Raw genomic sequence first — 13,964 nt, 5'->3', positions numbered from 1 at the left:
CCAGTTAGGGAACCCACTCGTATCCATTGCCCAGTCTCTACTCCATGGCTTAAGCCTTGCTTTTACCAGTGCCTTGATAGAGCCTGAACTTGAAACCACTTTTAAGGGTTCTTGCTTTCCTATCATTTCAAAGCAACCCGTCCCATGCAAAGGGACTTGCATGTTCCAAGGGGGGACAGTGTAACCCAGTGTTAAAAACACAAATAAAAAATGAATAGATGTTGATTTAATCTTATTTTACAACGAGATTAAAAAGTAATAAGGTTAATATGTTCATAAATATTGATAAAAACAGTGCTAAAAATCTTTAAAAACCTGTGAAATATCCCTTTAGTGATTGCTTTTAGTGACAGATTAAACAACCAATAACTGGCACAGTCTGATTTGACATCAGCCAATCAGGTTTATTGTCCCGCCCCTTTAACTGCAGCGCTGAGATTTAGCTCAAATTGAGTCTAACTCCCTTGAGAGCTGACGGTTTTCCCGTAAATTGTCTAGAAGATTACGTTAAATGCTTTGAAGAATCCTGGAAATTGGTAAGACGATGTTAAATTAGTGTAGCAGAATTCATAATTCAAAATAGTGAATCTGGGTTTTTTTTTTTTTATTAGATCTCCAAAAGCTTCTGTTCTAAAAGCTGACGTCCGGAAAAAAATCCCTGGTAGTTGTGTAGCATTGAAGCATCGGTGAGTAATCGCACGCGCTCAGCCATTGGCCAGTAAATTCGCTAAAAATTGGCTAAAATACCTAATAACTGTTCAAATTTAATTGTATTGTAAACTTTATATCATTATTATTGTGTATGTTGTATTTGTCCTATGTAAATTTACTTCTTTTTCCATTAGTACATGTTTTAATATTTCAACATTAATGTCATTGTGCTGTAATGTGCTCTTATTACAATAAGAGAACAGAAAGTTCTCTGTAGGTCAGAGCTAATGCGGGTTTCTAATCCACATTTTGAATGTTAGATTTAGTGTTATAAATGTACTTTGGCACTTTTAGTTTGAAATTTGAATTGTTGAATTGCTTTGTTGATATTAGCATCCTGAATTTTAAGATGCTTTACTGTGACCTTCTTCCAGGTCAGGTTTTTTTTCTTATGGTGCACTTTTGAAACATTGTGCCAGAGACATCAAGATCACCCTTACAAGAACTTGGATGGCGAGCCCCAGCCCAGAGGACCAAGTGAACTGGTACACGGTGACCCGACTGGTCACCAGCCGTGAAACATAAATAAATATTTCACAGACACATTGGAAAGACTAAACAAACTTTGAAAGAACATTTGACAGACACATTGGAAAGACTAAAACTTTGAAAGAACATTTGACAAACATCAAAAAGACTGGGTTATTTTTTTAATTTAATTTTTTTTTTAAAGCGCGTAATTTTTGTTTATTTGTACAATGTGGATCCACAAATGTTGTTTATATTAAATTCTTCTTTAAAAATTAAATTCTACTTTTTTTGTATACATTGTGTGCTCTCCTCGGTTGTTCACACCTAGGCTCCCCCGAATTTAGAATCTCCTGATCAGGCCCAACTTTCTTATACTTTTGTAGTGTTGGTTTTAGTAATGTAAATTAACTTAACTTGCCATCTACTATTAAAGGCATTTAAAGTAACCCTTCTTGTGGGTTACACAGTTCACAATGCCCGCCTGACAAAGGAGTTCTTCCAAGAGAATAACATCACTCTTTTGGACCATCCTGCATGTTCCCCGGATCTAAACCCAATTGAGAACATTTGGGGATGGATAGCAAGGGAAGTTTACAAAAATGGACATCAGTTCCAGACTGTGGATGCCCTTCGTGAAGCCATCTTCAACATTTGGAGCAACGTTCCCACTAGCCTCCTGGAAACACTGGCATCAAGCATGCCTAAACAATTGTTTGAAGTCATCAATAAGAATGTTGGAGCTACTCATTACTGAGTCCTTTTTATTGACACTTCGATTTCTGTTTTGGGGGGTTTTCGGGGTTTTTTGAGCTAAGGTCTTAAAACTTTTGATCAGTTGAAAAAATCATGTTTGAGTGTAAAAGCAGTTTTCAATTAATTCCCCACTCAAAAGTTTTTGTCTCTTACACTGATTTCTTCCTTTTAACATTGTGAAGCTCTACTTAGAACCTTCTTAAGATCCAATAGTGCAAAATGCAAATTCTTGCAATTTTTTGACTGGTCTTAAGATTTTGATCAGGAGTATTTATATATAATATAAAATGCTTTGGGTTTCTTTTAATAAGCCAGACTGCAAGCATCTCAGAAGTGCAAATAGTTGATATTCATTTTGTATTTTTTATTTGTTGTTTTTAAGACTCTATTGCTGGGTTTCAGACACGTGACCCGGAAGATGCGCGAAATTTAGATGGAGCTCCGGAAGGGGATTTCTCTGGTTCAAAACAAAGCAAAATTGATCACAATGAGTATGCTAATGCCATAAATAGGCTGGAACAGACAAGGCATCTCGAAAAAATATGCATATATTTAGGATATGATCCTTATTATCTTGGTAAAAAAAGACTTCCCTTATAATCTTGAGGTTTTACCAGGCATCCAAGCAATCCACATAACTATCTGGTGTTGCAGAGTTCATATTTTACGACAAGCCAGAAGAAAGTTTTCAAAAGCCTGGAGAATACTATCATTTAGTTTCAGGTTAGGTCAAGCATTTAGGATCAAAAGAAGCATTAAATGACTGTCGACTTGTTTCTGCCAGTTGAGTAGTGAGTTGTGCTTATTATTTTTGATGATAAATACAGAAACAAGCATACAAATCAAAACATCTACAATAGTGATAGTAATATTAATAATAAAATAATGGTCAGTGCAAAGTAGCCTACAAATTCTTTGGTGGAGGGCGGTGAGGGACCTGGATAAAGGCTAGGGGGGCGCTGGCCCAAAAAAGGTTGAGAAACACTGCTCTACACCAACATTCTGGTGAAGGGATACAAGTTATCAGTTAATGAGATAATCTAAAATTGATTGATCTTATTGATCAGTTAACGATTACGGGGTTTCCTCCAGAAAACTTTTTAAGCCCAGTGGGCTGGGCACTGTGGCGATCCACTGTGGAACTGTGGGTGGTTTTCAGACACGGAAACAAAAGTTTAAATAAGCTGCTGGGGCTCCACAGCTGTGACTGTCAAAGCAGCTAGTACTGAGAAATACTGTATTGTACTTTAGTCCTTCTCTTTCATATCCAGACCACCTGCATGCAGTAGATGTGCTCCTGGCTCCTCCTGACCATTGAATATTGTTTTCTCAGCCCTCTGGTATTTCTGTCATTTGTCTTTTTTATGATGTTCTGGACATAAAATATCACTTATGCTCATTTAGTTTTGTGTTTAGCTGATACCTTGTGCATATTCTACATGTCAACAGACAGCTCCTACATCTTACACACAATGGATACGTAGCATAAATATGAATACAGTGATTGTTTGAGGCAGATGGTTCAGAATGAAGTCCTAACAGATACCATTATTTATTTATGTAATTTGACAGCTCATAACCAAACTCAGTATGCCACTTATCAGGAAACATGTCATCAGTAAAGGGGCATAGTTGGATAAAGGTATAATATAGGTTCAATGGGTTTTGATCCAGTAGTAAATTCAGCATGAATATTAAACTATTGCAACATTTCTGTATATGTATATTTGAAATAATAAGCTATTGCCAATTAAATCTTTTAATAAACTAAAATGGTTAACACCACCTAAAGCAGTGTCAGGTTGAGGCTCCTGGTCCTCAAGTTACACTGTCCTGCTTGTCTTAGGCATTTCACTGCTTCAGCACACGATTTTAATTGAAGACTGGTTAATAAGCTTTTGTTGAATTGGAGCCATCTGAATGAGATGTGCTGAAGCAGGGTACACATCTAAAACATGGAGGTCAGTGTACCTTGAGGACCAGAGTACACAGACCTGCATGAAACACTGGTCTAAAGGTAGGTTACAACTTAAAATTCAAGAAATGTCTAGTCCTGTTAAAGAAATACCAATCCATTACCCCGAGAATTAAAAACCTTTACTTCCGCGCTACTTCCTCGTGAGAACAGCATAACTGGCATCTTTTAATGTATGATTCTGTCAACAGCTCAATATGTGCGTGTATCAACAGGGGTAATTTTCCAGCCTGTTCCCCTGAACATGCCAACCTCCCCTCACCCCCAGCAATTATGTAACCTCAGTTTACCAGTCATTATGAGCGAGTGTAAAATAACATATAACGGCTGTATAAACCTCCGGTCTAAAATGTGACTTTAATACTAGCAGCTCCGCGGCTTAGGGAGAGGAGCGATGAGGGAGAGGGTCGTAACAGCGGCACGGCGCCAAAAAAAACCTACCTAACGCTGCACATACGCAGCAGGAGAGCCAGGTTAGCCAGCGAGAAAACTTCCAAGGACTCCAGCGTTAGCATCCAGGTTGTCCTGTCTCCTTTCTGAGTCACTTTCTGGACATTTTCAGCTCACACAAGCCGTGTACACCCGCACGACAGTCATGTCGTTGCTCTGGTGGTGGGCTACAACACAGCCATAAACCAACCACACTGCTACAAGCACGGAGCTTGACTCCTACTGAAAGGAGAGCTATGATAAGTCAAGAATTCACGCGACGCTGTGTGTCAGAGCTGCTGATTGGCCGATACATGAGTGTGGGCAGAACAATAGCTGATTTAAAAGCACAGTTATATTTCCTCACTAGCTGCCATTGACAGGGGCGCCGCCAGGAATCTTTGGCCCCAGGACAAAAAATTTAATTGGGTCCCCCCCTCACTCCCTCCCTGCGCATCTGCCGTTAACATTTCTTGAGTCTATTTGGCCCATAAAAGACTTGCAACTGCCTAGCTTTCTTTGGTCCAAGTCTGATACTAGTATAATATTTACTGATAGTGAATTTTACATGCAACAGTCCACATGCTGTTTGCAAATAGATTGGTAAATTTTTTCTTTATTAGTTTAGAATGATCCCATTCTTCTGAACGGCTCTTTACTAAGATGATAGGACTGGAGCCTCACTGAGAGCCATTCTTTGTTCTTGTAATGCTCTGCGTACACTGCAGTAGCTATTATTTAATTTAATTATATACATTTGTTTATTTGCTAATTAAATAAATATCAAACACAAGAATGGAAAAGCACACAGAGCGGGCTCATTGCTCTTTGATTATTTTCGTCACCTGTCATGGTGGCATACATTACAGCAGTCGTCCCCAACCCCCGGGCCGCGGACCGGCCGCACAAGAAATAATTTAATATTTCTGTTGTATGTATTATCTGAGTCTGGCGTATCTTTATTTTGAAAATCCTTTAACCGGATTCTCTTGATTACGTCTTGCTCGCCAACATTGAGCTCACAAGCTCAATGTTGGCGAGCAAGACGTAATCAAGTAAATGAGTAAGAAACAAATGTCCTTGGAAAAGTTTATTTGCGAAGGGGAAAAGGCCCAGAGAAGAGACATGAGAATGGATTTATCTCGGACCGGTTGGTGATTCCCACACCCACTCTGTATAATATGCGGCGACCGGTGTTCTGACCATCAGTGTAATCCTTAAATCCGTCCTACCTTGTGGTAATGCACATGCGCACATCGATGCTACGTCACATACTGCTTACTGAGCAGAATTCTTTAAAATACGTCCTACCTGTGGAAGTTTTGTTTCATGTGTTTTATTTCATCGCAGATTATGGTAGGCTTTATTTAATTTATTTTATACCTGGCTTTCATTAAGCTGCTGTATTACTTCATGGTTTTAGTTTACTTGACAGGCAGCTTGTAAATATATTTATAAATGACTTTAGTTTGGAGTCTGCAATGTCGTTACTGTAAACAAGTTATTATTTGGCGGTTAATCAGGACAAAATAAGTTGTTTTGTGGGCTTTTTTGTCCCTGTACTTTCAAATATTTTAGTTTAATAACATTCTTCATTACTAAACCTTGCTAAACAGATGTTGGTAGCTATACTATATGAGAATGAAGCTGTGTAATAGCAGTGTAATATTAGTGTGTACATGAATCATATCCTATCATTTCAGGTACACGGTGACCTGCGCAGTTCGGGGGACATATTGTGGCTGCGCTGCATTTAATAAAGTCTGTCATACAACAGATTAATGCGCAAAAAAAGAGTTGCGGTTATTTGTATTTGTCTTTAATTTAATTCAAATAAAACCTGTTTCCCCTGTCTGAAACAGAAACTGATATTGTTTTATACAAAAGCCTCTGTATTTAAAATATTTTAACAGGTAGAATATTCTAATAAAAGAATTAGTGCATACATCTATAACTTTTCATTTTTAATGGGTAGGATATTCAGATGAAGGAAGTGATCCTCTTGCGGTTTCGTCATGTATATAAATTGTTCCAATGCGAAGTTCAGCATAAGTCCTAACCTTCCACTTCAGTCCCGTCACTCAAATAATGTTATCCAATGTATTTAACATTAACACAACCCGCTATAGTTTTCTGTTTGTAAACATGACGGTAGGAGTTTTGGACGCATAGCACTGACAGATAGACTTAGTTACCGGTCCGCGGTAATAAAAAGGTTGGGGATCACTGCACTGCGCTGCCTGGCTTCATGCAACGGGAAAGAGAGTGAGAATAGTCATGGTGCGCGCTTTGTGCTTGGTTACTTCTTGCTTGTTGCACCTTAGACTGTTTTCATAGTTGAGCATTGTTGACCGTTAGGACATTGCTTTAATTCCATGTTTAATAGTGCAAAGTGACATTGGGTGGGTTCTGACATTAGCAGTATGGGCAACCGCCCAAGGTGTTATCTTTTTAGGGATGGCACGAGACCTCTGCGAATTGAGGCACAGAGATGGAAGCAAAGCAGAATGAAGAGTAGGGCTGTATAATTAAATTGTTTCTATGATCTGTATCGATATTTTTCCCCCTCGGAAGGTATTGATTTTTCATCCGCGAGTATTGATCCATTAACCATAGGGGTCCACAGGCTTATATGTGTTTTTTTACATGTCTAATTTGTGACGGCGTAGCAGCAAGACTCCGCCTCCCATAGTCTCAGTTTCAATTTATGCTTAAAGAGCACATTATAAACTTCACACCAGTTTTTAAATTGTGGCCAAGTAAAACCGGAGTTATGCTAAAATAAGTAAACCATATTTTTCCAAATGTCAGAGAAATGTCAAAAACCGGCTTTTCCAGTTATGTGAAAGGGAATGAGCTTCCAAACGTAAAAAATGAAACACAACATTAGATTCCTTTGTTTTTAGAAATCTCAAATCTTCAACAAATAACGATTGGCTGTATTTTGTTGCTAAGAAATGAAGTAAAGTTGCTCAAGTTACTGTGAAAGAAGCGGAACGGAGTAGCGGCGCGAAATTAATGCATAGTTTGGATATTGGAGCAACTGGTGGCATCCACTTTGTAATTTGTTTTTAGCTTCAGGTGAAAAAAAGTATACTTTAGTATATTTCAAACATACTTACATTTGTGAAAGTACATTTTAAGTATACTAAATCATCTAATTTAGACAAAAAGATGCAGGCACAATGTAGCTGCAGAATGTATTTTGAAACACCCCTGCCCCTAAACAACATGAGTCAAATAATCAGTCAGCTGTTTTGATTTAGTAACTTATTTCAATGTAACCTGCATTTGACTTTGAATGTTTCCTTTTTCCTTGACAATATTTGTTATAGGCAGGTTGTGAGATTTATTTGACTACAAATAAAATTTAGGCTGTGAACTCATTAAATATTCTATTACTGATATCAGGTTTTTCAGTTGTCCTTTTGCCTGAACACTTGCTGCATTGTGCTTGCAAGATTTTTGTATGTTTTGTCTAAATTAGGGTGATTTTATAGCTCCTTTTTGTCAGATCATATAGCCAGTAGCATTTATACCAAAATAAAAAAATTAACAGCCAGTCCAGAAGATCGGTATCTGTGATCGGCAGTGATTGGCCCTCATGAGTGATCAGTATTGACTGCAAAAAAATCTGATTGGAGCATCCCTAATCAAAATCAAATGAGTTCATGGTGCATTTTAAAAATGTTCGATTTTTGATACCAGGATCAAGACAAACATACAAAAATCATCAATGTATGGTATTTTTTGGAAGTTTTGATTGTCACTTTAAAAAATATGGATCCTTTAGCATAATTATATTTAAGTCTAGCGGAACTTCTTTTTCCCTCTTGTTTCTAACTGAAATCAGAACAGTTAAACTGTGTTCACTGTGCTTTTAAAATAAAAACAGTTTGTTTAATGTCTCTTCTCCAAGTTCCCTCCCACAGAGGAAGATGGAAGCAGACCAGTGTGTATCTGGTTGTAAGTCAACTCTGGCAGCTTCTCCAATGCACTGGGCTGTTGGCACGCTTTACCTCCTGAGTCTGAAGCTGAGTCTCTGGGCAGTGCTAAGGCTGAAGCTTTAGCTTACTTATACTCGTACCATGTGAATGTTCTGGTCCACACAGCTAAGAGATTTAGGATCATTTTGAAACACTTAAGTCAGCAATTTCAGTTCAGTAGTACTTGCTCTTGGATTTCCTTTTTCACTGAAAAGCCTTGAGAAAAACGGCCATGTTGGGGGAGAAAATTGTTCCCAAAACCCTGTTGTTTTTATGTATTGTTCAGGCTGACAACACAACTGGACAACAACCGATGGAAATGAAATGTGTGTCACAAAAGGAACCAGCAGGGCCGAGCTCGTCACTGACTTCGGCACCTCATTCTGGCACTTCCACTGACACCTGCCATAGACCCTTTTCACATGACGTCACACAACTTTCGATGCACTGATCCGATGTTAGAATCTATATCGTCCAAATATTGGAAAATCTTTTTTAGATCGGGTATCGGGAACAATGTTCCTGTCACTGCGCGATCTGGTCTGAAAGCACGATTCGTACCTTTGGTTCATTTGTCCATACGCTGAAGAAATACTTCCGGATTATTTTTTAAATGTACATCAACAAAGTGTAACATATTTATTTACATTAATTAAAATACTACTTCTTATGAGATTACCTATTTTCCTACACAGCTTTATAATTATCTGTAACACTTTATTTGAAGGTATGTGAATAATACTGACATGACACTGTCGGAATCGGCAGAAAAAAACCTGATCGGCACATCTCTAATACTAAGTATTAAGTGTACTACCTACAAATATACCTGAAGTATACTAAAAGTATACTTGTACCAATTTCGAAATTAGAACTTTAAACACACTTAAACATAATTGTACCAAAATACACTTTTAATAAATATATTAAATAAAAGTATACTTTAAGTGAACAAAATATATATTTGCCCAAGTGTAAATATACACTTGCTCAAATATATTTAAAATATATTTTGTGTATATTTTAAAATATATGCTCAAAGTAGAATTTTTTTAAATTCACTTAACACTACTTTATATTATTACTTTCACTATGTTTTAAATTACATCTCAGTGTAAATTTTAGGCTAATAAAGTATGCCTTTTTTTTATTTTCTTTAACTGTGTGAACCCTGTTGAGATCCAGCTCTCATTTTCAAGAGGGACCTGGGCAGAAGTCTGCAACACACAGCAACCCGATTACAAAATAAAACTAATTAATACATATGCAGAAGTATATATTTTAGGCATCTATAAAGTACTTTTCATGTAATTTTTAGGCATACTTTTAAGTACCTAAAAAGTGTGCCTTTTTAGGTGCCTTAATAATCTTTTAAAATTGCAAAGAATAAAAAAATGATAATCATGATGTAATGTTGTTTAAGAAAGTACCTAACCCAATCCATTTTCAGATGTATGATGTAAGATCTATAATCAACAGGATCAGCTCCAGTTCACACTCCAAACGAGATGGTGGGGGTATTGCACACTTTCATAAAAAAAAACGCCATGAAGAGAAGAAAAAACTTGAACGCAGGGACTGGGCGCTATTCAAATTTGCCATTTTTACTCGCATAATGCCTTAAAAGTAGAGAGGGCCTTGACAATAGTTACTAATTTTGGTAAATTCAAGCTAGTGACGTCCTAGTCCTAGTTAGATGACAACACAACTGGACAACAACCGATGGAAATGAAATGTGTGTCACAAAAGGAGCCAGCAGTGCCGAGCTCGTCACTGACTTCGGCTGACTTCGGCACCTCATTCTGGCACTTCCACTGACACCTGCCATAGACCCTTTTCACATGACGTCACACAACTTCCGTTATGGCTCGAAATGGTGTATCTTTAGTTCCGGTTGGGGTAGTTAACGCTGTTTCTGGACTCTAAAGATATATCTTTATATATATAGATATATCACTATTTGCAAACATTTTTTCTTCATCAACATAATCTAAGCTGGACAAATTCCTTGCTGAATGATACCAGTTTGACTACGAAGGTACGTGTTTTGGTTTTTTCTAGCTATTAGTTGATATGCTAGTATAGCAATAGTAATTTGTTAGCTGGCTAACATTACGTAGCCTTTGTTTTGGAAATAGAACGTATTTAGGCTCTAATCTTAATCACATTTTTGTAGTATAGACTGGGGTTGCCACCCGTCATGTAAAAATGCTTGATCGTATTAAACCCTCCTCACTAACGCTAGTTTTACCACCCGTTAAGTGGCGACATTACCTGTAGCCACAAGTCCAAAACTTAACAGTTATGCCAAACACCCGCTACTCCATCACGTCCTGAAAAGTTAAACTCTTGCTGCGATCGAGACATGAGGAGGAAGACGCTGTTTTAGATATAGATAGATAGCTCATCACATTTCTCCAATGAAACGTTAATCTGATGGATATCTATCTATCTTAGCTGATTAACTTCTCCTTTCTCCAATGAATATTTATCAAATGTTATGATTAGAAGGTAAAGTTTCTTATACTTTTATACAGAGACACTAGGGACAGTGAACCTGAGGTCCAACACAGTTTTACCTACCATGATGAAAGAAGGCAAAAATAATACTGGAGGCTATTATAACAACTGGTCAGAGTTTCAGAGGCCTAAATTAGCCACATATGATGGAAATGAGGATTTGGACTCTTTTCTGATGCCGTTCGAACGCCAAGCCAGGAAACAGGGGTGGAGTGCTACTGAACGAGTGGACAGGCTGCATGAGTGTTTGAGGGGAGCTGCAGTACGCTACGTCTGCTCATTACCAGAGCGCACAAAGGAAGATTATGTTCTCCTGGTGGAACAACTTACTCAACGGTTTGGAAAAAAAGACCCTCCCACAACAATAAGAAAAAGACTGGGAGAACTTCGACAGGGGCGGGAGACATCAGCTGAGTTTGCAGAGGAAGTAAGACGCCTGACTACACTTGCATATCCAGGGGTAGATCTCCAGCTGCAGGACCAACTGGCAACTGATGCTTTCCTCAAAGGCTTAAAAAATCAAAGTGGCATACAAAGTCATGAATCGTGACCCAAGCTCCTTCATAGAGGCCCAAAAGTTTGTGGAGGCTCATGAGCATAACTTTAGAGCTACTGTGGGCAGGGACACAGATGTAAAAAACAGAGCAAGGCATATTTCATGGGTTGATGAGGGAGACATGTGCGATGACAGTGCAACAACGTCCCGCAGGGTCAGTACTCCCCAGTATGTTACAGCTGACCAGTTTGCTGCGCTAGCAGAACAAGTGAAGATCCTTGTTAGCACCGTGGGGAACCTACAGCTCCAGGTTGCCAATTTTCAGCCTATAAGCGTAGGATCTCAAAACTGCAAGGCATCCCAAAGCTCTGTAACAGAGAGAAAACAAAATTACCAGCACATGCAGCACAGCAGAGGGCGCTCTCAAACTCCAAGTCCAAATCGTGGAACAACTCAAACTCCAAGTCCAAATCGTGGAACAACTGGCTCGTGTTTTAAGTGTGGAGAGACAGGACATTTTAGGAAGGACTGCATTAGAGCCCTAATGCATTAGTCACAGGACTACAAGAAACTTGTAGTCACAGGACTACAAGAAACAGGACTACATTGTTTCTTGTAGTCCTGTGACTACAAGAAACAATGGTGACAAGTATATAGACAACCCGCTGCAGTCAGATGGAACCATGGCCTCAGATTTCCAACTACAAGGCAGACAGGTTGGCTGCACTAAAAAGAGGGGTGATAGTCTGCAAATTCTTCTGTCCCTAAATGGCATTCCAACACAGGCCGTAGCTGATACTGGAGCTCAGACAACTGTGACATCAGAGGAGCTGTATCAGAGAATCCTGAACGGTAACCCTGCACCCGCAGATCTACATCATACCTACCTACTAAATGCAGGAGTTGGAGATGGATTGAAAGCTAAACATGGACTCACAGTGACCTTCCAGATTGGGTCCAAATCCGTAGACTGGGAAGTGCATGTAGCCCCTATAAGAGACTCTGTCCTTCTTGGATTGGATCTGATGAAGGCCCATGATGTTGTCATCTATACCCAAGGCAAAGTTTTCATTGGGGATGAATTGGTCCCCTCAAAAATTGTGCGAGATGATGGATCAGACTACTGTGTGGCTAGAGTAACTTTGGAAAAAACCTCAATCATCCCAGCCAAATCTGAATGTGTCGTGTGGGGTGAAGTGGAGGATCCACAGCCAGGGGTTACAGCGTTATTGGAACCCTTGAACATTACAAACAATGTAACCGCTGGAAGTGTTGTTGTCACTGTTGAGACGCTTTACCAAGGTCGAGAAAGAGTCACACGCTGTTAGACAAAGGCCCATAGTAAAAAGTTACATGTTTGATTCTGTTAGACACCAAGGTCCATTTCTCACGAAAAAGAAACGTTTTCCCAGGCCACAGAGCCATGGTGTGATTTCAGGGAGTGTCTTCAGTCCATATAATCAGCTACCCTCCTCTTTCTCCTGAGACGCTACAGACTTTTTTAGAAACTCTTCTCGGATGTAATGGTAAAAGCGTCTCCTTTCAGCGCTGAAAGTGAATAAAATAAGTAAAGTCTGAATGCTTTTCTTGGCTGATTTTATGCTCCGTGTGTCAATACAAATTATGATTCATCGATCGGGATTTCCATTCCCAACATCACCATGAAGCCAAAGGTACCAATCAGAGTGGGCAATTTTTCAACCCAGCGAGTGGCTCTACAGAGAGGAGTATGTCTTGGACTCCTAGTCAAAGTTTATCCTCTACCCCCCATTGCACCAAAACAAAATGCAACGCCTAGCCATCCAGAGGGAACTGCACCATCACTGGTGGTTGGGAGAGTAGTAACAATCTCTGACATTCCAGAGCACCTCCAAAGTTTGGTGGCTACCATAAGTGAGGCCCTCAGTGAGGAACAGCAACAGCGGTTCATTCAGCTGCTCCTCACGTACCAATCCATCTTTGCTAAAAGTGACTCTGACCTTGGCTACTTGTCCGCTGTTACACACAAAATTGACACCGGGTCTGCCAGACCTGTGCGTCAACCTGTGAGAAGAACCCCTCTTGGATTTCAAGGTGAGGAAGAAGCACATCTTAAAAATATGCTGGCAGAGGGTGTAATCACACCATCAGCATCTGAGTGGGCCTCCCCAGTGGTCCTAGTTCGAAAAAAGGATGGAGGAGTAAGATGGTGCGTAGATTACTGCTGTCTGAACAATCTAACAATCAAGGATGCTTATCCATTACCCCAGATTGAAGAATGTCTTGATGTTGTGGGTGGAGCCACAATGTTCTCTACTCTCGACCTTCAATCTGGCTATTGGCAGATTGCAGTGGATAGTAAAGATTGAGAGAAGACGGCATTCATCACACTGTAAAAAAACTGTAAAAAAACGGGTAAATGTACTGTAGAATTTGAAGGAATTTCTCTGTTTTTTAGTTTTACAGGTATTTGTACCGTATTTTTAATTTTACGCATTGCATCATGGGAACAAGAACTTTCGCGAAGCGCGAAAACTGGTCAGACGACATTTCAAGCTCGCTAACCGGACCCTGGAACATATATCTTTTGGACTTCGGTTGGATTAAGAGATGGAGTTACCTTTCTGCCACCTCACTGGTAAAG

At 39.3% G+C, this 13,964-nt stretch overlaps 1 protein-coding gene across 3 annotated transcripts in view; it reads right to left on the bottom strand.

The window, feature by feature from the left end:
* Positions 1-4,606, bottom strand: part of tpst1 (tyrosylprotein sulfotransferase 1) — a 68,361-nt gene extending 63,755 nt beyond the window's left edge. For 2 of the 3 annotated variants that reach the window (XM_008425226.3, XM_008425227.3), the window contains exon 1: positions 4,352-4,606. The gene's annotated coding sequence lies outside the window, so the exon portion shown is untranslated. The remainder of the gene's footprint in view (positions 1-4,351) is intronic. The other variant, XM_008425225.3, reaches the window with a different exon arrangement.
* Between the last annotated feature and the right edge of the window lie 9,358 nt (positions 4,607-13,964).

This window comes from Poecilia reticulata, chromosome 13, assembly GCF_904066995.2.
Source record: "Poecilia reticulata chromosome 13, P_reticulata-male-v2, whole genome shotgun sequence".
Classification (NCBI taxonomy): Eukaryota; Metazoa; Chordata; class Actinopteri; order Cyprinodontiformes; family Poeciliidae; genus Poecilia; species Poecilia reticulata.
Note: the sequence above shows the minus strand (reverse complement) of the source record. Positions and strands in the feature narration are given on the sequence as shown.